The following is a 26,113-nucleotide window of genomic DNA, read 5'->3' on the forward strand; positions in this document are numbered from 1 at the left end:
TCACAACCTCTTCATCCTAATAATGCCAATGATGTTGTAATTTGACACTGCCCATTTAATGACATATTCACAGTTGGTACAGCTTCATGTGATAGCTTTTATCTTTAAACATCTGCATGATGCTTCTGTTAGATGTGTATCCTGTTAGCTGCCACACCAAGGCTCATTATCCAGGGACTTAACAAATTAGAAGCAATTATTTTTTATGCATTAAAGAATGTGAGGCTAGCAATCTCTGGTTGATAAAGTAGCAAGAGAGAATTAACAGGGAATCAGCACCTTGAATTTTCTGTTGTAAGCATCCTGGATTCCAAGATAATATCCCACAGTCAACTTCAAGTTTATGCTCCAAGAAAGGAAGTGAACAGCAAAAGCAAACAGAACACCAAGGCCAGCTAAAGAGCTTTGCCAAAAAAATCCCCCCGGGCATTTGCTTAAGTATATTGCTAAAGACTGCCTCATATGGCTGTCTTACATGTAGTTATTTATTTATGCTGATACAATAAGCAGAAGAGGGGGGTTCCTGTTGGGGATGAAAAGGTAGAGGAAGGGATATTGGATAGGCAGATGGCACACCTTCACATGTTCAATGTGATGAAATGATGTTCGAAATGAACATGTCTAGCAGGGTTACTCGGCATCAGAAGAGGCGTTCATCAGCAAATGATGGCAGGAGATCCCAGATGGATGACTGCCTTGGGGTTTTCCGCTTTGCATTAGTCACTAAATATGGTTCAATCACTCCTTCCTCTGCATTACCAAATCTAAATCTTTCAAGGACAAGATTGTGTTTTGCATATATCTTCATGGTCCTCTGTGAAGCGATATGTATAGCCACTAAGGGCTCACTTTTGTTAAAGGGAATGAAAACCTAAATTATTCATTTGGAGTCCAGTGAAAGGGCAGTGGCAAAAGAACATCACAGTTACTACTGATTCCATTTTCTCTGGAATGAATGGCTCCTTTGAGTGGCGTCTACATCCTCCAAAATGCCGCAGAACAATTGATGATAAAACTAGTGGATGGATATAGAGTCTGAATGTTTCTCACAGCTCTTAAGACTACTCAAAAGACTTAAGAAAAGAAAGGGAATAAGGAGATTTGCCTGGAGTAGATGCTTCAGGCAAAATGAAAGGTCAGAACCCCCTTTATCTTCATTTATGAAGTTGAACAGAACTAATAAGAAGTCACCCATCTCTACAAAGAATCAAATACAGTTAGTTCCTTAATGAGTTGCATCTTTTGCTCCCAACTGTAATACAAACAATAGTGTATTATTTCTTTTTACTTAAATAGATGTCCTGTAATCATAATATTCAGAGACAGAGAACTATAAAGGTTAATAAAAAACCATCAGGAACAAATTTTTATTATTAAGAGGGGTAAATTATATTTTTAAAGCTTATAGTTTTATTTTTCCAAGTTAATTATTTTTATGTATTTCTTGAGATGCTATACAAGTATGTCCTAGATGACTTAAATAATTGATAATGGACTACCAAGAAAAAAGTATATGTGTAATATTCAACATATAAATTAGTTTCAGTAAACCTTACTTTTGAGTCATTATTTCTACTAAAATGTCTCTTACGTTGAAATTATTCTACGAAATATGAAAGTTAGAATATAATGAGCACCTTATTTTGTTACTTGATCTTTGCCTAATGCTTTGTCCCCTTTCCATATTTGAAGTACAGATGCATCGTTGGTGCCCTAAGAAAGCCATGTGGCTGTCATGATCTGGCTTTCTTTGTTCAAATAATATACTAGATTATTTTCTTCCTTCTGAACATCTTACATTCTTAGATGAGTTTTTTTCTTCAATTTTAAATGCTAATCAATCATAACTCATTTTATTACTACCATTTCCTGAAATTACATCAGGTTGAGTAAATATAAGCATACCAGCATCCTTCTACTGTAGAAGGTGGGGGCAGAAACTCAGAGGCGCCTGGAAGAATATGCTGATGCAAGAGCTGATGTGGGAGCCATTGCGTGCTTCCGTGGCTTGTTCAACCTGCCTTCTTAGAACATCCAGGACCATCTGCCCAGCCATAACACCATCCACATGGGCTGAGCGCTCCCACATCAATCACTAATCAAGAAAATGTACTACACTAACTTGCCTATAAGTCAATCTCCTGGAGGTATTTTATCAATTGTGAGTTCATCTTCCCAAATGACTCTAGCTTGTGTCAGGCTGTCATAAAACTCACCAGCACATACAGCAACTCTTAACTTCATAGGTACATTGAAATAAGTGCATCTCTATGTTGCTATCCTTTTAAGAATTTGTAACTGTCCCTGCAAACTGCTGTGGGCTATGCCACCCTCTTACATCCTAAGCACAATGAAGTGTAAATTGTGAACTAAGATGTGGCACAATGCAGACACCATTCCATTCGACTCACCATAGAGAACACTTCTCAGTCATGAAGCTTACTAAGCCTTTCATGTAACCAAGGAAACCAAAATATACTCCATCTCTTAATCCAGTCCTCTTCCCCACACATTCCTAGTCCTTTCTCACTGTTCCTCCTTCAAAAAACAGCAAACACAAACAAATGAAAAAGTTCCTGACTGCCATTGACTCTGGAAAAATAATAGTCTCATACTATTTTGTTGTAGTAATATACATATAACATGAAATTTACTATCTTAATCATTTTAACTGCATGATCACACGATATTAAGCACAATCACACCATTATGACAATCCCCAGTATACTTTAGTCTTGAAAAACTAAAACTACCATGATACCTCTTTTTAGCATGTATCAATGTGTCTTTTAAAAGAAAGTTCTTACTGAAGATCCATAGTTTCTTATCACACAGAACTTAAACAGCTTTTATCTCTAGGCTACACTAACCAGTCCTTTCCAAAAACTCCAAGTCTTAAGCCTAAGATCAGGGAAGACACAGCCATTGTGCTCTTAAACACTTTCCAAAGTGTATTCATTTTAAATTTGTATGTATAAAAATGAATAACTATTTTACATATAAAATTAAATCAATCATTTTCATGTTTCTACTGGTTGGCTTCTTACAGCATATGTGTGTCTTTTCATTAAAGTAGCCAATGCATTACAGCCATCATTGCTCTACTTGTCTTGCTTTGCTATTTAATGTTGCTTTGAAGTCAAAGAATAGCTCTTCATGACACACATCCAAATGTGCAGCTAAATCCTAGAACTTATTCTTAGCAAAGAAGGATGTAGTGAAGTTAAATGGGAAGATAGCCTTGAGAAAGACAATGGCTTTCCTGCTGAATGTCTAGGAATGGCCAAGAAGTGGGAGGCCTGATGGGTGAGACCAGCAGTGTGCTCCTTCATATCCTCTTTCAATTACTCTCAACTCTTCCATATCTTTGGATCCCATGTAAAATTTTCAATAAAGAAAAGAAGTCATATTGCGTTTTGAAACAAAACATCTTGGGCTGTGAGGAAAGTTTAGTCTTGTTATTCAGATTCATTGGGAGCATGTCGCTGAATGAAAAGATATCATTGAAAACACGTGGTCTTTAAACCAACCACTGACTCTCTCCAAGCTGCTTCTCTTTATGACTAAAATGAGGATAATGGTGTCTATTTGTATCTTCTTACACCTGGGAAGATTCAAAAGCAGTGTGCAGCCAGCCTCCCCGCCCTGCTGCCTGATGGGGTCCCACAGGAGCAGAGTGAACCAGGAAGTGGGTATCAGAGAATGGGGCAATCTGGAGCAGAGACAGGAATATGACAGGAACTGAATCACTCAGGCTCTGGGTACTAGATGTATGCTGGTTATGATGACATTGGGAGCTGTGACTGTTGGGTTCTCATCCAGATGCCACCTTTCTAAGTGTCTAGGGCAGTGGTCTCCAACAATGGTTTCCCGAGAGAATTTGATAATGGAATCTCATTCCTTCTCTCTTTCCCTCTCCCTCTTTCTCTCCTTTTTCTCCCATCCCTTTCCTTCTCCCCCTCCCCAACATCCCCATTCTCCTCCCTCTTTTTCCACCTTCCTTTCCATCCCTAGTTCTAATATTAGCTAGGCACGCTTTCTAGCACTGAGGGGTATCCTTAGCCCTGGAAATAGTTACTGCCATGACTGAGTCGTTACTGGCATGTACCCGATCAAAGCAGAGCCACCATAGTCTGTGGAGTCCGTTAAATACCTTCCTCTGCACATGCCAGCACCTTAATATAACATTAACAGCTTAACATGTCACTCCTGCTGAGCTTGAGAAACCTTACTCTTAGAGACTTTCTGACATAGTTACCTCTCCCGATCATTGATTCTTTCTTCATCAGGCAACCTGAAAATTCTTCAGGTAACTTTTATTCTGATTCTTGTAGGCTTTCCTTCTTCCTTTGCCCCTCTCTTCCTCCATTCTTCATGACGTTTCCCCTTCGTTGACTTCACTAGGACAGGATCCTTTTGTATTCCTCACTAACTAGTAATTGCCTCTTTCCCAGCTCTTAGTTTTAATAGCAACAGAATAGAGCTCTCTAGGGGAAAATAACATAAAGCTTGAAACCACATGAAATTACATTTATGTAGACAGGCATGGATTGTTCTTTAGGCCAGTAGATTCAAAGGGAAAAACAAACAACAACCGTTCATTACCTCAGTGTTACAGATAGTTAAGGAGACTGGACTGTGTAACATCAATCCCAAGAAATATCTTAGATAAGTATTCCCAAATATGGCTGTCCTTTAGAATACAAAAATCTAGACAGTGTCTTAGTCAAGTGTTCTAATTCTGTGAAGAGACACTATAACCAAGGCAACCCTTATTTAAAAAAAATTTAATTGGGGCAGGCTTACAGTTTCAGAGGTTTAGTCCATTATCATCATGACAGAAAGCACGCAGGCAGACACGATGCTGGAGTTCTACATCTAGATCCTGTAGACAGCAGGGAGACAAAGGACCTAGTTTAGACTTTTAAAACACCAAAGCGCACCCCCCCCCAGTGATACATTTTCTCCACAAAGGCCACATGTCCTAATGTTACTCCCTAAGCATTCAAATATATGAGCCTATGGGTGATGGGAAACATTCTTATCCAAACCACCACAGATGGCATCAGATACCCTATAAAGAAGTAGGGCTTCCAGGACAAACTTATTTTGAAAGGTTCTCAAATAATTATGAGATGCAAAGGGTTTGGGCAACAAAAACAGATTGTTTTTATAAATTCCAACCACCGGATTGCTATCTTACCAATCAACCTTTCACCATCAAGTAGATTTCAACCAAAACCACATATTTTTTTGATTAATTGAGTGAAATCTCAGTTCATTGCATCTCAATTTATTGTCAGACTTTAGATCGAGTGGGCAGTAATTTATTCCCATCAAATCAGCCTTTTGCTATCCTGTAGCCAAAATAATAAATACTAGCTGCTAGTTTAATCTTCAACCTTGTTCCTTAGTGTTTTAAATTATTCAGATACGGCTTTGGATGGAGAGCAAGTGAAGAGAGCCATGGTGTCTGGAGCCCTAGATCTTTCCATAAAGACCCAAGAATGAAGTGATCTACACAACCCTCACACACTTGCTTACCCACTCAGCAACTCTTCTGAAAGCTCGCCCAATCCCAGCTCCATCTCTTGATTTACTCTTCATCCTCAGTACTGAAGATCTCAGCTATTTATGTTTTAATAAAAATGGTCGAGAATACCAAGCAGAGTCCAATGGGGTCTGTTTCTGAGCTATCCAGTGTACTGGCATATTCTAATGTCTACTTGGCAATAACTGAAAGTGTGGCCTTTTTGTTCCAAGCAACTCTGTCTTTGGGTAGTTTATAGATTTATCACTTGTTGGTCTACAGCCTTTATGTTAGGGATCATGTCCAAAACTGCCTGGTTTTATAGGAAAGCCTTGTTGTTTCCAAAACCATGGCCAATTAATAGAGCATTCAGGATATTTGTGATCTATTTCCATGGAGGATATGATCTTAAAGTGAAGTTAATTGGGAGTGCAGAGAGCCAGATATGATAAATTTAGAATTGCATAATAGATTTGGATACTAAAGGGGCCTATGTCATCTCCAGTCCTAAAGAGACTGGCTGCTGAAAAATGAGACTCAGAAAAATGGGTGGGTTATAAACCTGCCTTGACCTCCAGCCTTCCATGTGACTGGACATGTCACATGGCCTTTCATGCCCTATATTAAAGTTCTCCAGAGAAAGAGATCCAACAAGTTATTTTTTAAATATGTGTGTGTGTGTGTGTGTGTGTGTGTGTGTGTGTGTGTGTGTGTGTGTGTGTGTGAAAGGAGTTGTTTTATGGCAAGAGATTCAAGTGATGATATTACCTAAGAAGTTTATATTCAATCTGGAGACCCAGGAACGGCAATGATGTATCTCATTTACATCTTATGATGAATGAGAGATTCATTATGGCATAACTTCCACTCAAAGGTTAAGACCTAAGGTACAGAGTAGAGACTGGCATAATCCTGGGGAGTCTAATGACCTGAGAACCAAGAGCTCTCATGTCCAGTATCAGAACCAAATGAGTCTCACATCTGGGAGACTCTAAGTTTTTATATTCTGACCCTTAAAGGATTGAATAGTACTCACCTAAAACAAAACAAAAGAAGAAGAAGAAGAAGAAGAAGAAGAAGAAGAAGAAGAAGAAGAAGAAGAAGAAGAAGAAGAAGAAGAAGAACAAGAAGAACAAGAAGAACAAGAAGAACAAGAAGAAGAACAAGAAGAACAAGAAGAAGAAGAAAAGGAAACAGAAAAACCATTCTCCTATTGAGTCAAACTCTATTCTCTTCCAGTAACACCCTCAGAGACATACCAGAAATAGCATCTTACCAGCTATCAAAGTACCTTGGTATCCCTGTCCCGATCCATAGGAGACAGGCTTAGCTGGATAACACCCAAGTCCTCTATTATAGCATCTTACCAGCTATCAAAGTACATCTTAGCCTAGTCAAGCAAACTAGGTCATACAAAGTCATGAAGCCTCATTATGCCCATCCATGGGAGACAGGCTTAAGTGAATAATACCCAAGTCCTCAGTCATACACCAGCACTCAATGAATGCAAAAATTGGACATGGAACATTCTGCCTTGACCAGTTTTAACATCAACAAAAGCTGATCACCGGACATACCTTCAACCACAATTTACACATTAATTTAATAATTAATTCCAATTTGTTTTCTATTCTGAATGGCAAAAATTTCAACTGGGTCCCTATTAGATCTTACTAAGAAATTGATGGTTCTGTTGGGTATAAAAATATTATGGTTTTCTTCCAGAATATGATCAAAATTGCTAGAGATATAAATTAAGCTAAATAGGGGTAAAATATCATGTCTATAGTTTTATTTTTAAAAAATAGAGATAAAATATGAGCAGATCTCATAAGATGCTATTTGGGCTGTCAACTTTTCTCATTAAAAGTTATACTCTGAAAGTAGGTGTTGGGAACCTAGGGAAGGCAGATGTGAGTGACCTTGGGCATGAAGTCAAGATGGTAGATGTCTCAGAATCAACCCAAATCTTTCCCTGAAGATCTGGGAGGTGAAAGTTCCATTTATTTATTTGCCTTTTCTCCCTCTGTGTTAGTGAAGTAAAATCAATTTCCTGAAGCAAATAGAAGCCGGGAGAGATTTAGATATCTTCGCTGAGAATGTATCTTCAAAAGCATGCAAGCATGAATGAAAACCGAGGTTAAGGCACTATGGTTGCCTTGACTCATCTTTTACTCATCTATTGCACAAGCCCTAAAGTTTTGAGTATCTTTGTGACAGTGTTTGTCTTATAAGCTTCTGTAACCTCTTTAATCAGTTCTTTATGATCTAGTGTGTGTTCATTACAGAGTCAAAGCTTGTGTTGGAGTGTATCTGTAGATAGATTTACTTTCTCATATTCTCCCTCCCTACTGCCCTTGTTTGCTCTACCCCCCTCCCCCCTCTACTTCCCTTGTTTTATACGCTCACAACTTCTTTTCTTTTTCTTTTCCTTTTGTTTCCTGTTTCTACATATGCATAAAAATGTGATATTACCTGTCTTTCTATATCTGGCTTATTTTGCTTCACACACTGACCTGCGTTTCCATCCATTTTCCTGAAAATGATAATACTTCATTTTTATGGCTGAATTAAACTCCATTATAGATTTATTCTATGCTTTTATCAATTTACCTATTGAAAAGTACTTGCTCTGCTTTTATAACTCAGTTATTCCTTAATCATTCTTCAATTTCCTTCTAATAGATTTCCTATTAAATAAAACTGAACAAGGTATCATATCAATGAACTCAGAACGTATTTCATAGGGCTTTACAACTTTTCCTTTGGAAGGAAAATAGATCCTACCCTACAGTAGGATATACACTATGTTCATATCTATTAACATTGATGAAAACATTAAAATTGAATTGGTTCTTTAGTAAGTCAGCGTTGTCCATAGAAAAAGTGTTTATAATCATACATTCCACTCTGCTACAAATAATGTTAGTCTCTTAAGGTTAACATAATAAAGTTATGACAACTAGGTGGCTTAAAGCAACAGAAACTAATTTCCTCAGGTTCAGAGGCTAACAATCTTAGAATCTAGGTTTCTTTGGTACTGTGCTCCAATTGAAATCCTAGATAGATTCCTTTGTTTCTCCTGAACTTTTCATGAGAACCAGCTGCCTTGTCATTCTTGGCTCGAAGATACATCCTCCAATCTCACATGTGATCTCCCCTGTGTCTGTGTCTTATAAGGACACCATGAGATTAAGGGCTCCCCCTATTTCAGGATGACTTCATCTCTACTAATTACACTTTTTCCAAACAAGGATGTGTTCTGAAACACAGGAAGGCTTCACCATCTCTTTTTGGAAGAAGCGACTCAAACCTCAAAGCCATCCAGACAAATGACACTGTGACATAGATTCCATTTGCGTCTTTCACTATTAGCTAGAGTTCCTGATTTTACAAAAGTGAAAATATGAGATTTACTTCCTACCGTGCCTGGGAAATAATGTTCAGACAGCATACTAAGTTCCAGGGCAATGTCTAGGCTCTTTAAACACACACCCTATTGTACGGCAGGTTTCACAGAGCCCAAATGAGAAGATTCTGCTGTCACAGTAGAGACAGCAGACCTAAGCTTCTATTGAAAAAAAATCAATGATGCCCTATAGCTTGCCCTTGTTACACCATGCCCACCCCTCCCTAAACGCCTTCCTCTGCACCTGATTCACTGAAAGTCCGGTTGCTTTAAATCTAACTGTGCTGATGTTACAGCAGGAAAGCCACAAACCAAATCAGGCCAAATCAACAAACCCAATCAGAAGTGTTTTATAGAACCATTATGTTGGAGGTTGTGGTCTTTTCTCGAGATTTTCTGCAATAAGGGAGAGATAGTGAGGACTTTTGTATCTCTAGATAAATTTTAATCTGCCTGAAGAGCCAGTTAACCAATGGGTAGTCAGCTCACAGGTCAGTGCTCATTGGAAGATGTTCAGGGTCAGGAACCAATCGCAGCAGGCTTCCTATGCAAATCCAGCAAGCCCTTTGCTTCATCTTCAATTTCCCCGCAGCAAGCACCCAAGTGATAACTGGCTTGTGACATACCTTGGGTAAGTTTTTAAGATTCTGGCTGATTTACACCTGCTAAAAGCAGGTATTTGTTATTTCTGGATGTGGCCCATGTCCTCTGAGTAATAGCGGGTGAGGTATGTTTTCAAGTTTTCATCCCCCCACTGATAATGCTTGACACTCTACATGCTTTCTAGGGTAAGTGAAAAGGAACTGAGAATCAGCTTACTCTGTCATTAGCATAGAATCAGCTAAGAAAGAAGTGGGATAAAGATGGGAGAAGGGGAGATGGGTATCAAAAGATGGGGGAAATCACTAACATGACTAAAATGATTAAGATTTTTCATTATAGGATACGATCATATCCCTAAATAGTAAAGTATGGGGGTTTGACAAAGTCACTGGAATCTTTTCAGACTTTAGAGCTCTCTCCTTTCTTGAAGCCACTTGAGCCCCAACCCCATATTTGCTCTCTTGATATCTTAACTTTTATGTAAATCCTCTAACTGTGTTAGGTCAAACAAGAGAGTACGGGGTGTGTCAGAGTTGCATGACCGCTTGTGACTCTTTTGTTAGAAGCTAATGTATGAGTGTGGAAACCTGAGCAGAGAATAGCATGAATGGAGCAATCACTATATGTACTAGATTAATGTCTTTGTCCATTTCCTGTTGCTATTCCTGAATGCCACAGTATGGGTGCTTTATGAAGTAAATTAGGTCACCTCTTACAAGTCTTCAACAAGATTGGGTAGTCCATAGCTGAAAGGCAGCATATGATGAGAACCATACCAGTAGTAGAGAGGCTCTGGGAGTGCCCAACCACACAACACAGGGCAGCACATGCTAGAACAATCATGCTGACTTGTAGGTCTCTTCCTCTTCACTACTCATTATGCAGACCTCCCTCTCATAGCTTCATCGAATTTTAATCACTCCTAAAGGTCCAAGCTCCACAAACGGGCGGTTTGTGGGTTATGGGGACAAATGCACAGGGAGAATCTAGTGAGGCATTTCAACCCCAGGAATGCAGTTGGCCATCACTCTGGTTTCTTCAACCAACTGAGCAAATCAGTAACAGTAAGAAAGAACTAGTATTCTTCTGCTGCCTAAAATCTCAGCACCAACATCCAGAAAGGAGTGCTCATGACCCCACCTCCTATCTTCCTTGCCAGTTTCTGCTTCTTTTATTCAGTAACCAGTGACCCTGGCACCATATGTCATCAGGAATCACAGAGTTACAAAGTTACGTTCTCAGTTAACTCAGCTTTGATTTGTCTCCTTGGCTCCTCACTTAGTAAAGGAAAGAAAACAAGATGATACTGGTAATAACCAAAAATGAGGCAGACTTGGTTTGTCTTGAGGCGTGAACCTGATAAGAGGAGAATCATTTATCACTTGGATGCCACCTTCTCATCTGTCATATGTTTGATGGACAGGTTAGAAAGTAAGGAGGTAAAGACCAGATTAATCATGAGGTCTCCAGGCCAGCGTGACTATATGTAAAATAGCTTCTTATTTATTGTCATCTATTCAAAATAGGTCTGCTAAACATGGACAAGTGGTGTTACCATATCTTCAAGTCAGCAGTAGACTAACAGGCTAGTTCACGTTTTACTTTTTATTGTTATAAATCCATGGGTTTGGTTGTGACATTTTCATTGTGTCCATCAAATGCCTTGGTCAGACTCACCCACACTTCTCTCTCCTACCAACCCCAGTCTCTTTTCCTGGTCCCTACTGTCTTTCCCCAATGCAGCCTTTTAAAAGAACACCTTCATTGTGTTAAAATGTACGTCTTAAAGCTCATGTTTAAAATGTATACTTCGGTGGGTTTTATGTATACACAGATCTACACAACTGTCACTACACTAATTTTAGCATATATTGCCAAGTTAAAGTGTGTATATTAGCAGCCACAGCTCACTTCCCTACTCTCCCCACTTTATTTTTTTTTATTTTTTTTTATTTTTTTTTATTAACTTGAGTATTTCTTATATACATTTCAAGTGTTATTCCCTTTCCCGGTTTCCGGGCAAACATCCCCCTCCCCCCTCCCCTTCCTTATGGGTGTCCCCCTCCCAACCCTCCCCCCATTGCCGCCCTCCCCCCATAGTCTAGTTCACTGGGGGTTCAGTCTTAGCAGGACCCAGGGCTTCCCCTTCCACTGGTGCTCTTACTAGGATATTCATTGCTACCTATGGGGTCAGAGTCCAGGGTCAGTCCATGTATAGTCTTTAGGTAGTGGCTTAGTCCCTGGAAGCTCTAGTTGCTTGGCATTGTTGTACTTTTGGGGTCTCGAGCCCCTTCAAGCTCTTCCAGTTCTTTCTCTGATTCCTTCAACGGGGGACCTATTCTCAGTTCAGTGGTTTGCTCCTGGCATTCGCCTCTGTATTTGCTGTATTCTGGCTGTGTCTCTCAGGAGCGATCTACACCCAGCTCCTGTCGGTCTGCACTTCTTTGCTTCATCCATCTTGTCCAATTGGGTGGCTGTATATGTATGGGCCACCTGTGGGGCAGGCTCTGAATGGGTGTTCCTTCAGTCTCTGTTTTAATCTTTGCCTCTCCCTTCCCAGCCAAGGGTATTCTTTTTCCTCATTTAAAGAAGGAGTGAAGCATTCACATTTTGATCATCTGTCTTGAGTTTCATTTGTTCTAGGGATCTAGGGTAATTCAAGCATTTGGGCTAATAGCCACTTATCAATGAGTGCATACCATGTATGTCTTTCTGTGATTGGGTTAGCTCACTCAGGATATTTTCCAGTTCCAACCATTTGCCTACGAATTTCATAAACTCGTTGTTTTTGATAGCTGAGTAATATTCCATTGTGTAGATGTACCACATTTTCTGTATCCATTCCTCTGTTGAAGGGCATCTGGGTTCTTTCCATTTTCTGGCTATTATAAATAAGGCTGCGATGAACATAGTGGAGCACGTGTCTCTTTTATATGTTGAGGCATCTTTTGGGTATATGCCCAAGAGTGGTATAGCTGGATCCTCAGGCAGTTCAATGTCCACTTTTCTGAGGATCCTCCAGACTGATTTCCAGAATGGTTTTACCAGTCTGCAATCCCACCAACAATGGAGGAGTGTTCCTCTTTCTCCACATCCTCGCCAGCATCTGCTGTCACCTGAGTTTTTGATCTTAGCCATTCTCACTGGTGTGAGGTGAAATCTCAGGGTTGTTTTGATTTGCATTTCCCTTATGACTAAAGATGTTGAACATTTCTTTAGGTGTTTCTCAGCCATTCGGCATTCCTCAGCTGTGAATTCTTTGTTTAGCTCTGAACCCCATTTTTTAATAGGGTTATTTGTTTCCCTGCGGTCTAACTTCTTGAGTTCTTTGTATATTTTGGATATAAGGCCTCTATCTGTTGAAGGATTGGTAAAGATCTTTTCCCAATCTGTTGGTTGCCGTTTTGTCCTAACCACCGTGTCCTTTGCCTTACAGAAGCTTTGCAGTTTTATGAGATCCCATTTGTCGATTCTTGATCTTAGAGCATAAGCCATTGGTGTTTTGTTCAGGAAATTTTTTCCAGTGCCCATGTGTTCCAGATGCTTCCCTAGTTTTTCTTCTATTAGTTTGAGTGTGTCTGGTTTGTTGTGGAGGTCCTTGATCCACTTGGACTTAAGCTTTGTACAGGGTGATAAGCATGGATCGATCTGCATTCTTCTACATGTTGCCCTCCAGTTGAACCAGCACCATTTGCTGAAAATGCTATCTTTTTTCCATTGGATGGTTTTGGCTCCTTTGTCAAAAATCAAGTGACCATAGGTGTGTGGGTTCATTTCTGGGTCTTCATTTCTATTCCATTGGTCTATCTGTCTGTCTCTGTACCAATACCATGCAGTTTTTATCACTATTGCTCTGTAATACTGCTTGAGTTCAAGGATAGTGATTCCCCCTGAAGTCCTTTTATTGTTGAAAATAGCTTTAGCTATCCTGGGTTTTTTGTTATTCCAGATGAATTTGCAAATTGTTCTGTCTAACTCTTTGAAGAATTGGATTGGTATTTTGATGGGGATTGCATTGAATCTGTAGATTGCTTTTGGTAAAATGGCCATTTTTACTAAATTAATCCTGCCAATCCATGAGCATGGGAGATCTTTCCATCTTCTGAGGTCTTCTTCAATTTCTTTCCTCAGTGTCTTGAAGTTCTTATTGTACAGATCTTTTACTTGCTTGGTTAAAGTCACACCGAGGTACTTTATATTATGTGGGTCTATTATGAAGGGTGTCGTTTCCCTAATTTCTTTCTCAGCTTGTTTCTCTTTTGTGTAGAGGAAGGCAACTGATTTATTTGAGTTAATTTTATACCCAGTCACTTTGCTGAAGTTGTTTATCAGCTTTAGTAGTTCTCTGGTGGAACTTTTGGGATCACTTAAATATACTATCATGTCATCTGCAAATAGTGATATTTTGACCTCTTCTTTTCCGATCTGTATCCCCTTGATCTCCTTTTGTTGTCTGATTGCTCTGGCTAGAACTTCAAGAACTATATTGAATAAGTAGGGAGAGAGTGGGCAGCCTTGTCTAGTCCCTGATTTTAGTGGGATTGCTTCAAGTTTCTCTCCATTTAGTTTAATGTTAGCAACTGGTTTGCTGTATATGGCTTTTACTATGTTTAGGTATGGGCCTTGAATTCCTATTCTTTCCAGGATTTTTATCATGAAGGGGTGTTGAATTTTGTCAAATGCTTTCTCAGCATCTAATGAAATGATCATGTGGTTCTGTTCTTTCAGTTTGTTTATATAATGGATCACGTTGATGGTTTTCCGTATATTAAACCATCCCTGCATGCCTGGGATGAAGCCTACTTGATCATGGTGGATGATTGTTTTGATGTGCTCTTGAATTCGGTTTGCCAGAATTTTATTGAGTATTTTTGCATCGATATTCATAAGGGAAATTGGTCTGAAGTTCTCTTTCTTTGTTGTGTCTTTGTGTGGTTTAGGTATAAGAGTAATTGTGGCTTCATAGAAGGAATTCGGTAGGGCTCCATCTGTTTCAATTTTGTGGAATAGTTTGGATAATATTGGTATGAGGTCTTCTATGAAGGTTTGATAGAATTCTGCACTAAACCCGTCTGGACCTGGGCTCTTTTTGGTTGGGAGACCTTTAATGACTGCTTCTATTTCCTTAGGAGTTATGGGGTTGTTTAACTGGTTTATCTGTTCCTGATTTAACTTCGATACCTGGTATCTGTCTAGGAAATTGTCCATTTCCTGAAGATTTTCAAGTTTTGTTGAATATAGATTTTTATAGTAAGATCTGATGATTTTTTGAATTTTCTCTGAATCTGTAGTTATGGCTCCCTTTTCATTTCTGATTTTGTTAATTTGGACACACTCTCTGGGTCCTCTCGTTAGTCTGGCTAAGGGTTTATCTATCTTGTTGATTTTCTCAAAGAACCAACTTTTGGTTGTGTTGATTCTTTCTATGGTCCTTTTTGTTTCTACTTGGTTGATTTCAGCTCTGAGTTTGATTATTTCCTGCCTTCTACTCCTCCTGGGTGTATTTGCTTCTTTTTGTTCTAGAGCTTTTAGGTGTGCTGTCAAGCTGCTGACATATGCTCTTTCCTGTTTCTTTCTGCAGGCACTCAGCGCTATGAGTTTTCCTCTTAGCACAGCTTTCATTGTGTCCCATAAGTTTGGGTATGTTGTATCTTCATTTTCATTAAATTCTAAAAAGTTTTTAATTTCTTTCTTTATTTCTTCCTTGACCAGGTTATCATTGAGTAGAGCATTGTTCAATTTCCACGTATATGTGGGTATTCTTCCCTTATTGTTATTGAAGACCAGTTTTAGGCTGTGGTGGTCCGATAGCACGCATGGGATTATTTCTATCTTTCTGTACCAGTTGAGGCCCGTTTTTTGACCAATTATATGGTCAATTTTGGAGAAAGTACCATAAGGAGCTGAGAAGAAGGTATATCCTTTTGCTTTAGGATAGAATGTTCTATAAATATCCGTTAAGTCCATTTGGCTCATGACTTCTCTTAGTCTGTCGACATCACTGTTTAATTTCTGTTTCCATGATCTGTCCATTGATGAGAGTGGGGTGTTGAAATCTCCCACCATTATTGTGTGAGGTGCAATGTGTGCTTTGAGCTTTAGTAAGGTTTCTTTTACGTATGTAGGTGCCCTTGTATTTGGGGCATAGATATTTAGGATTGAGAGTTCATCTTGGTTGATTTTTCCTTTGATGAATATGAAGTGTCCTTCCTTATCTTTTTTGATGACTTTTAGTTGAAAATTGATTTTATTTGATATTAGAATGGCTACTCCAGCTTGCTTCTTCTGACCATTTGCTTGGAAAGTTGTTTTCCAGCCTTTCACTCTGAGGTAGTGTCTGTCTTTGTCTCTGAGGTGTGTTTCCTGTAGGCAGCAGAATGCAGGGTCCTCGTTGCGTATCCAGTTTGTTAATCTATGTCTTTTTATTGGGGAGTTGAGGCCATTGATATTGAGAGATATTAAGGAATAGTGATTATTGCTTCCCATTATATTCATATTTGGATGTGAGGTTATGTTTGTGTGCTTTCATTCTCTTTGTTTTGTTGCCAAGACCATTAGTTTCTTGCTTCTTCTAGGGTATAGCTTGCCTCCTTATGTTGGGCTTTACCATTTATTATCCTTTGTAGTGCTGGATTTGTGGAAAGATATTGTGTAAATTTGGTTTTGTCATGGAATATCTTGGTTTCTCCATCAATGTTAATTGAGAGTTTTGCTGGATACAGTAACCTGGGCTGGCATTTGTGTTCTCTTAGGGCCTGTATAACATCAGTCCAGGATCTTCTGGCCTTCATAGTTTCTGCGGAGAAGTCTGGTGTGATTCTGGTAGGTCTCCCTTTATATGTTACTTGACCTTTTTCCCTTACTGCTTTTAATATTCTTTCTTTATTTTGTGCGTTTGGTGTTTTGACAATTATGTGACGGGAGGTGTTTCTTTTCTGGTCCAATCTATTTGGAGTTCTGTAGGCTTCTTGTATGTCTATGGGTATCTCTTTTTTTAGGTTAGGGAAGTTTTCTTCTATGATTTTGTTGAAGATATTTACTGGTCCTTTGAGCTGGGAGTCTTCACTCTCTTCTATACCTATTATCCTTAGGTTTGATCTTCTCATTGAGTCCTGGATTTCCTGTATGTTTTGGACCAGTAGCTTTTTCCGCTTTACATTATCTTTGACAGTTGAGTCAATGATTTCTATGGAATCTTCTGCTCCTGAGATTCTCTCTTCCATCTCTTGAATTCTGTTGGTGAAGCTTGTATCTACAGCTCCTTGTCTCTTCTTTTGGTTTTCTATATCCAGGGTTGTTTCCATGTATTCTTTCTTGATTGCTTCTATTTCCATTTTTAATTCCTTCAACTGTTTGATTGTGTTTTCCTGGAATTCTTTCAGGGATTTTTGTGTCTCCTCTCTATGGGCTTCTACTTGTTTATTTATGTTTTCCTGGAATTCTTTCAGGGATTTTTGTGTCTCCTCTCTATGGGCTTCTACTTGTTTATTTATGTTTTCCTGGAATTCTTTCAGGGATTTTTGCGATTCTTTCAGGCATTTTTGCAATTCCTCTCTGTGGGCTTCTACTTGTTCTCTAAGGGAGTTCTTCACGTCTTTCTTGAAGTCCTCCAGCATCATGATCAAAAATGATTTTGGAACTAGATCTTGCTTTTCTGGTGTGTTTGGATATTCCATGTTTGTTTTGATGGGAGAATTGGGCTCCGATGGTGCCATGTAGTCTTGGTTTCTGTTGCTTGGGTTCCTGCGCTTGCCTCTCGCCATCAGATTATCTCTAGTGTTACTTTGTTCTGCTATTTCTGACAGTGGCTAGACTGTCCTATAAGCCTGTGTGTCAGGAGTGCTGTAGACCTGTTTTCCTCTCTTTCAGTCAGTTATGGGGACAGAGTGTTCTGCTTTCCGGCGTGTGGTTTTTCCTCTCTACAGGTCTTCAGCTGTTCCTGTGGGCCTGTGTCTTGAGTTCACCAGGCAGCTTTCTTGCAGCAGAAAAGTTGGTCTTACCTGTGGTCCCGAGGCTCAAGTTCGCTCGTGGGGTGCTACCCACGGGCTCTCTGCAGCGGCAGCAACCAGGAAGACCTGTGCCGCCGTTTCCGGGAGCTTCAGTGCACCAGGGTTCCAGATGGTCTTTGGCTTTTTCCTCTGGCGTCCGAGATGTGTGTGCAGAGAGCAGTCTCTTCTGGTTTCCCAGGCTTGTCTGCCTCTCTGAAGGTTCAGCTCTCCCTCCCACGGGATTTGGGTGCAGAGAACTGTTTATCCGGTCTGTTTCCTTCTGGTTCTGGTGGTGTCTCAGGCACAGGGGTCCTGCCGCTCCTGGGCCCTCCCCCACGGGAGCCCAGAGGCCTTATACATTTTCCTCTTGGGCCAGGGATGTGGGCAGGGGTGAGCAGTGTTGGTGGTCTCTTCCGCTCTGCAGCCTCAGGAGTGCCCACCTGACCAGGCGGTTGGGTCTCTCTCTCACAGGGTCTGGGGGCAGAGAGCTGCTGAGGGCCGGGCTCTCCCCACTTTAATTAGCAGACAATACCCAGTCTGTGGCAATCACCAAGCTACTTTCCTTTGCTATTACAATTTTTTCATCAGTCCCTACTTCTGCCTAAATCTTAAAATAAATTCTATTAATGTTTATGAGAGTGAGTGTTTACAATATCCCTTAACAATAGTAGCATGAATAAGATTCTGATAGTTATCTGACAACTATCTTAATCGAGGTACTTAAATGACCCTTTGCTTCCCTTGTAATAAAATATGTCTAAAATATACACATGAATTTGTTTTGTTTGACTGGAATATATGTGGGATCCAATTCCTGTCTTTGTATGCTCAGCAGAAGTGTCTGTAAATGAATATTCTGCCAGTCTCCAGCATTGTCTACCAGGATCTAGTAGCTACATAATGCTATCTGTAATTTTAGCTTCATCTTGTCACAGGCTGAGTACAAATGAGGAAACACAGAAAGAGATATATGGAGCAAAGAGGCTTTTAAAGGTCTTAGGATTCTTCCAGAATCCCTCTTCAAGATGTTCTTCCTTCACAACGCAAAACCCTTCATGTCTATCATTTGTATATGGACATCTCAAAGGTTTGGGAACCTAGTGTGGATGTTTCCTGTCTTTGGAGTATTAAATAATACTTAACTGTCTTCTGTTCTCATCATCGAATGAAGATGACTTTGTTCTTATTTCCTAGGAGTGTGCTATCAATGATTATGATTAGTATTATGACTTTAGTTTCTTGTGTATTATGTACTAAAACTCACAACAACCCTAAAAGTTGGTTATATAATGTTCCTAATTTAAAGATTTAGAGACTACTGCCTTGCCATAAAGATGTGCAGGTTATATTTATACAACGTTAAGATAGAACTAAACCTTGTGCCCATCTGTTGGCCCATGCTGACTGTGTACAATGCATCAGGCTTGCTAGCATTTGAACCTGGCATACAACTACGCCATGCTCAAACACAAAGAAACCTTAGGATTTTTTCATAAAAGTGATTGAATGAGTTGCACCACTTTAAGATATGATGTCACTGAAATGCATAAGAGGAAATCAGAAAGGAGAACCTGGAGATATCTCAAAGTAAAAAAAAAAGAAAATCCCAGCACACTGACTACACTGACTCATTGCCATCAGTTGAGGAATTGGTGTTGGGACCCTGCTGCTGGAGTTCTTGACTTGGAGATGTAAGGTAGCCACTAATATCACCCCTCCACTATCAGCAGCACTTTTAAATTCACCTGGAAAACAAAGGAGCAAACTGGAGTACAGTCTGTCATATGATAAGTTCAACCACCTTATAAAAAGGCACCATCAGATAGTGAAATCAACAACTAGACTGAGAAAAGGAAGCCACTGTTGACACAAGCTACTAATTTACTGCTCCAAGGTGGTCATTAACTGTGTTGCCCCAAGAGAGAGAAATTGGTTCAAGGGCCAGAGAGAAATAGCATTTTGATGGTCCCTAATGAGACAGAAGTCTTACGGAAATAGAAACAGATCTCCCTACTAGCACTCCTCCCTAAACAGGCTCCCTTATTACACAGCATAAAGGATGAAAACATTTTGGCTACTAATCCTACATAATCCTAACCCTTGGATACTAAGACTTGGAAGAATTTACTCTCTTATATTTCCAGGTAAAGATGGGATGTTCTCCGTTCATTTCACCAGGATACTAACAATTCTCTGTATTAACTAGAAAAGTATGTTCTTTCCTTGTGTATGGCATTTGGCGACTTCCAACTTTTAAAAATGTAACTTTTTATAAATGTTCTCGTGGGGATTTAAAGAACAGGCCACAGGTGACATTTAAGAATGTTTTTTTTTCTTTTCTTTTTTTTCGGAGCTGGGGACCGAACCCAGGGCCTTGAGCTTGCTAGGCAAGCGCTCTACCTCTGAGCTAAATCCCCAACCCCAAGAATGGTTTTAAGACTGCAATCAATAAGGAAATAATTTTCCTTGAGGTTAGGATTTCCTGCATCTGGAAATGAGATCTAGTCCTTCACACACATTAAGCTTGCACTGGACCATTGAGCTGTAGTCTTACCCTCACCTATTTAAAAGAAAAATTCCTATAGCTTTCTAGAATATGCATATGTATCACTTAGAGGCTGTCTTGTTCTTGCTGGGTTTTCTGCTCTCTTCATATTAGTAACATGGCCCTGGTTTGTGAATGCTTTCCACTTGATCTGAGAAATGGACTTATACTGGTCTCTCAACTAAAATAAACAGAAAGCCATTCTGTTCAGGTCCACTGCTGGTGGTTACCTTATTACCATGCCCAACCTATGGCCACCCAAGTTAAGATGACCACTGGCCAACTTCCAAAGAACCACATTTGTGCTGAAGTTATTCACTGGGATGGAACAACCTTCCCCTCTCCCCTCCCCACCCCACCATCACACACACACTCTGATTTTAAGTTGTTTATATAGCTACTTTCTGGCTTACAAAATCCAGCTCTGAATTGTAACACTTTGTTGGTCAATCAAGGTCCCCTGGACTTTGATTCTTTTTAAATATCATCAGTAGTACTTTTTATTTACTTTATATCATTCTCAAAAGGATTTAAAGTAATCCACTTCTAATGGGACTCTAATAACCAGTCCTGTGACTGTAAATAGGTTATGACTCTAAGAAAACATATAACCCTTTCAGTATTTCCCTGTTACAGAGCACTTCTACATACACTCTCCCATTGAAGTCACTACCCTTTGAGAATACCAACCTGTCTAGATGCTCCTGGTAAAGCTAACATGTGGAAAAATAATGCTCGAAAAGGCCAGGGTACCTCTGATAAAGCACAGGCTGGTAAGACTTTCTTGAGTAACAATGTGATGGTCTACCTTTCTTCTCAACTCTGATTTCCAAAGAAATTCCCATCTTAATCTTAGCTGAGACTCCTAGCAGTGGAGCGCATGGAGCCTGGAGTTGTTACCTCCTCTAGCCAGGCAGGACTCCCAGTGGAGGGATAATGTTATCAACCCACCCACAAAACCTTTGGCCCAAAATTTATCCTGCCTACAAGAAGAGCAGGTACAAAGATGGAGCAGAGACTTAGGGAGCTCTCAACCAAAGAGTGCCCACCCCGTGGGCAAGAACCAATCTCTGACACTACTAACGGTAACCTGCTATGCATGCAGACAGGAGGCTAGCATACCTGTGCCCTGAGAGGCTCCACTCTAGCTGACTGAAACAGATGCAGAGACCCAGAGCCAAACATTAGATAGAGCCTGGGGAGTCTTGTGTAAGAGTTGGGGGAAGGACTGAGGGCCCCCAAAGGGGATAGGAACTCCACAGGAAAGATGAACAGAGTCAACCAACCTGGACCCTCGGCAGCTCCTAGAGAATTAATCACCAACCAAAGAGCAAGTGTGGGTTAGACCTAGGTTCTCTGAACATCTGTAGGAGGTGTGCAGCTTGGACTTCATGTGAGTTCGCCAACAACTAAAATGGGGGCTGTCTTTGACTCTGTGGCCTGCTCCTATATCCTTTTACCCTAGCTGACTGCCTCGTATGGCCTCAGTGGGAGAGGATGTGCTTTGTCCTGAAATGACTTGATGTGTCAGGGCCTCGCTGTTCTCAGAGGAGAAGCGGGTAGGGGATGAGGGGATGAGCTGTGTGTGATAGTGGTAGTGGTGGGGAACAGGGAGGGAGGGCTGTGGTCATGGTGTAAAGGGAATGAATGAATGTATGAATGAATGAATGAATGAATGTAAAAATGTTTCTCAAGAGTAGGACACCCAGCGACAATTAAATATAAAGAATGTGTGGGCTTGAAAAGGCAATGGGGTTACATCGTACTGATTGGAGGAAGGAAAAGGAAGGGAGAAATGTAATCATAGTATAATTACAAAATGCTTTACAATTTATTTAAATGTGAAAAAACCAAGAGTAGGGGACACGAAAAGTGCCAAAAGCAGATGGAAAATGGGCACTTTGTCAAGAATTCACACAAAGAATTTCTTGGAAAGATATGAATTCAAGAATTTAGGTTGGATGTAAGTAACTGGAAGGAGCCATGAATTGTCCCCAGCAGATTATTGCAAAAATACCCAAATTTTGAAGCAAAAGTTATAAGTGCAGATTAAATTGTAAGTTTCTCCAGTATCCTAGAAGCAGAGTATTCCAAAAGCTGACTGTCACCTTATGAGACTTGTTTACCCAGTCTAAGCCCTCTGGAAGGGTCCACGCAGTTCTGCAAACACATCCACAGTCATGAGGAGGAACAGACTTCCAACAGAGTGGTCCTTATCTTCCTGGACTGCCATAATGCTTAAAAAGCTATTCTGCTCAGTTAAAAAGTTATTCTAGTTCAAGCCAGTAACAGACAAGTAGAATGTACAGCAAGATGTTTCATTAAAGCTTACCCAACCCAAATCTGCCTCCATGTAATTTTCACTGGTCTGAGGGGACAATAATTTGGATGTGTCCTTGAAAGCTCAATTAATTTGGCTAATTAATTCTCAGTGTGTCTGGGTTGGAAGGCAGAGGGTAGAGCCCAACAAGAAGCAATTAGGTCATCACTCATGGAAGCTTTCTTAGAAAAGTAAGTTCTGCCTGCTTTCCTGTTCACTCTCTGGTGCGAACCCTCACCTCTTTCTCGTTTTTCTCTGATATGCACTGACTTGAACTTCCTCCTCCCGCCGCTGGATAATATAGCGATAAGGCTCTCACCAGCTGGGGGAAAGAGTATTGGACCTTGGACTTCCCAGTCTCTGGAACTATAAAATATAAGACAGGGAGTCCTCTCATGCCTTTGAATATATTCTTCTGATACTGACAGCCATTTGAAATGAGCTCAGGACAACACATAAAGTTCTTGAAAAGAAGATACTGTCTTCCTACTTTTGGTTCCCCCTAGTCTTCTATGCTTTCTCTATTTTTTTTTCTTTTCCGCTGACAAATTGCATCCAACTCTTATAATTCTTTAATATAACATTTTAACTTTAAACATTGTTTGAAAGAACTCATACATTAGTCCTATATTTACATCCCTTCCTCAATCCCCTTTCCTTCCTTCAGTTCTCCCACCCACCTTCCCTCCCTCTAAGATCCATGACCTCTTCTTCTATAATTATAGTTACACATATATGTGTTTGTATACAACCTCCTAAGTTTACTCACTAAGTTAGTGCTTCTTTTACATACTTATGTTTAGGTCTTGCTAGTTGGGATTGAATAACCTATCACAGAGTATCTCTCTAGAGAAGTCTGATTTTCCTTACACAGCCATTGACTGTCTATAGTTCTTCATCTAGAGATGGATCCTTGTGAAATTTCTCCTACCTGCATTGGCATGTAGACTGATCTTGCTATTGCCCAGGCCTTGTTGCTATTTCATGGGAGCAGCATCCCTGGCATGTCTAGAAGATACTATCTATCTAGCAGCAGACATCCTGCTCTTCTAGGCATACAATCATTCCATCTCATCTTCTGCAATAATCAAACCTCAGGTATAAAGGTTGTATTGTAGATATGCCAGTTGGGGCTGAACACCTCGGAGTCACTAGTCACTGCATTTTGACCAGCTGTGAATCCATGTAAGAGCCTCTTTGATGACTTCTTTGATGAGGGTTGAGAGCTGGATATACTTGTCTGTGAGTATAAAACAACATGAAGCATTGTCATGACCCTTGGTTGCCTTGATTGCTTCCTAGAACTAGATGGTAAGACCCTACTGCTTAAGTCCAAACATACTTCAGACAAGAATTTGAAATCATCAAGCTGAACTCTGAATGCCCCATTTCTAAGGACAAACTCTCATAGTACTAGAAGTAATATGCAAGTTGCTAAAAGAAATTAATATTTTTATTCAGCTTTAAAGCCTATAAACCACAACAATGACCAACCTGTCAGATATTTCCAGTGGCGTAATAGGGGAACTATTATTTTGAGAGTTATGAATAGCCATCTAATGAGACTTAAAGTCCACTTACTGGGAGGAAACTCGTATCTGATACTGGAAACCTAATAAACTACATGTGGCTAGACCTCAGAAGAGAATCTACTATTCCATTTTTCTACACCAGTAAAATATATAACTATATTCTAAGTGACATAATACTTTATTAGTTCTTTAAGAATATCAAACATGCATCATCATGTCATTCCTTCTTCCTCCCCTTAATCCAGTGGTTCTCAACCTGAGGATCATGACCCCTTTGAGGGTCAAATGACTCTTTCATAGGGGTCACCTAAGTCCACTGGAAAAGATGGATATTTACTGTACAATCCATAACAGAAGCAAACTTACAGTTATGAAATAATAACAAAAATAATTTTATGATTGGGGGTCACCACAACAGGAGTGACTGTTTTTAAAGGTTCCCAGCATTAGGAAGGTTGAAACCCACTGCCCTAATCCCTCCCAGTTCTACTCATCCACTCTCTGTCCACTTCCAACCACAAGGTCACCTTTTACTTTTATAACCCAACTAATGCAATTTCTGCCACCTATGTAATCAAGGGGTGAGGCCATACACTGAAGCACCCTTCACCCAGCAAAGGCCACACCTTTAATAAAAACTGACTGTCCCTGACCCAGCAGCTAGCAACTATCAATAGCTCTTCAGGCTGAGGTGGGAATTCAGGAACTCCGCTCTATGCTGGAATGTTGACCAGCTGGGTCTTGAGCACATCTCTTGCAGATAAGCACAGTTGCTGTGAGCTCAAGAGTGTGGTGGTTATGTCTCCTCCAGAATGCACTGTTTTCCTCTGGTCCTCCTTGACCTCTGGCCCTTATAATCCTTCTTTCCTGGTTCCTGGAGCTGGGAGAGGCGTATGATGTAGATGTCCTATTTATAGCTGCTGCTCTTAAAACTAAAGAAAGCAAAGAACTCAGTTAAAAACAACAGAGAAGTTTGGTTGAAGCCCAGACAGGTTTGCACCTCTACAACATGTAAACATGGTGCACAGGGTAGAAATGTGTAACTGAAGACTGCGAGCAACTACTCATCATAACTAAAATTTAATATAAAGCTACCCAATGCCTTAATGTTCCATTCTAAAAGGCTACACATTGTACAGAACTGGATCCTTCAATAGAGGACAATGAAGAGAGAAGACAGTTACCTTATATAAGAATCCTCAGATATTACACAAATGTTTTTCAGATAATCAATAACTATTGGTTGAATGAGTGTGTACATGAACAAATGAACAGCCATAGCTCATTTCTCATGATGAGTTTTTACAGGTTCCTTCCAATATGCTACGTATGTTTTCATCATTTTTTAAATTAACTCTCTATTAAGAAGCTTGGTTATCGGGGTTGGGGATTTAGCTCAGTGGTAGAGCGCTTGCCTAGCAAGCGCAAGGCCCTGGGTTCGGTCCCCAGCTCTGAAAAAGAGAAAAGAAAAAAAAAAGAAAAAGAAGCTTGGTTATCAAAATGTACTTATAAAGATTAGACAAAACCACGCATTCAAGTGCTTAGAAATAGTGTCTGGCAGTTAATAAATGTTAACTAATTATTTTCTTCTGTTCTCTAGTCATTTTTTAAAAATAGGATTATGCTGATGCCTGCTAGCTCTCTAATCTCAAAATCGTTCTCCTAATCCACTAATGGAAAGAGATCTGGAGTTGTGATCAGTTCCTACTCTGTCCCTTTAAGTGAACCACCCATACTCGTACCAACCCCTTAGTGCTGGCACCAGTAACACATACACACACACACACACACACACACACACACACACACACACACACACACACAATCCTGGCTTTTTCTTTTTCACTTCCTCCTCTGCACTGTTTAGTTAGCGCCTGACCTTTGGGCCAAGTCTACCATGCCCAGTCAGCACTTGCCAGTTCCCTGTTGGACCCAACATCTGAACTGACTTTACCTCATTTGACTCTGTTCTTTCTCCCTCTCTCTCAATCAGCCCAGTGAAAGTTTTGTAATTTCCCTTTGGTTCCAACAAGAGCCAGTCCATTAACCCAAGTTTTGGGGTATGCCTCTGCCATATATGGATCAAAAACTCTAAATGATAGTTGGCATTATTAGTGAAGCTCGAACCTAGAAGATAGGTCTGATGTTCTTCATGTTTCTGTACCTCAAGAACAGAAGGGGGGGAA

At 40.1% G+C, this 26,113-nt stretch overlaps 1 protein-coding gene across 38 annotated transcripts in view; it reads left to right on the plus strand.

The window, feature by feature from the left end:
* The window catches only part of Prlr (prolactin receptor), a 180,685-nt gene that overhangs the window by 94,573 nt on the left and 59,999 nt on the right, over positions 1-26,113 (plus strand). For 2 of the 38 annotated variants that reach the window (XM_087616229.1, XM_087616243.1), the window contains exon 1: positions 9,519-9,570. The gene's annotated coding sequence lies outside the window, so the exon portion shown is untranslated. 38 annotated transcript variants of the gene reach the window in all.

Source organism: Rattus norvegicus, chromosome 2 (assembly GCF_021556685.1).
Source record: "Rattus norvegicus strain SHRSP/BbbUtx chromosome 2, alternate assembly SHRSP_T2T, whole genome shotgun sequence".
Taxonomy (NCBI): Eukaryota; Metazoa; Chordata; class Mammalia; order Rodentia; family Muridae; genus Rattus; species Rattus norvegicus.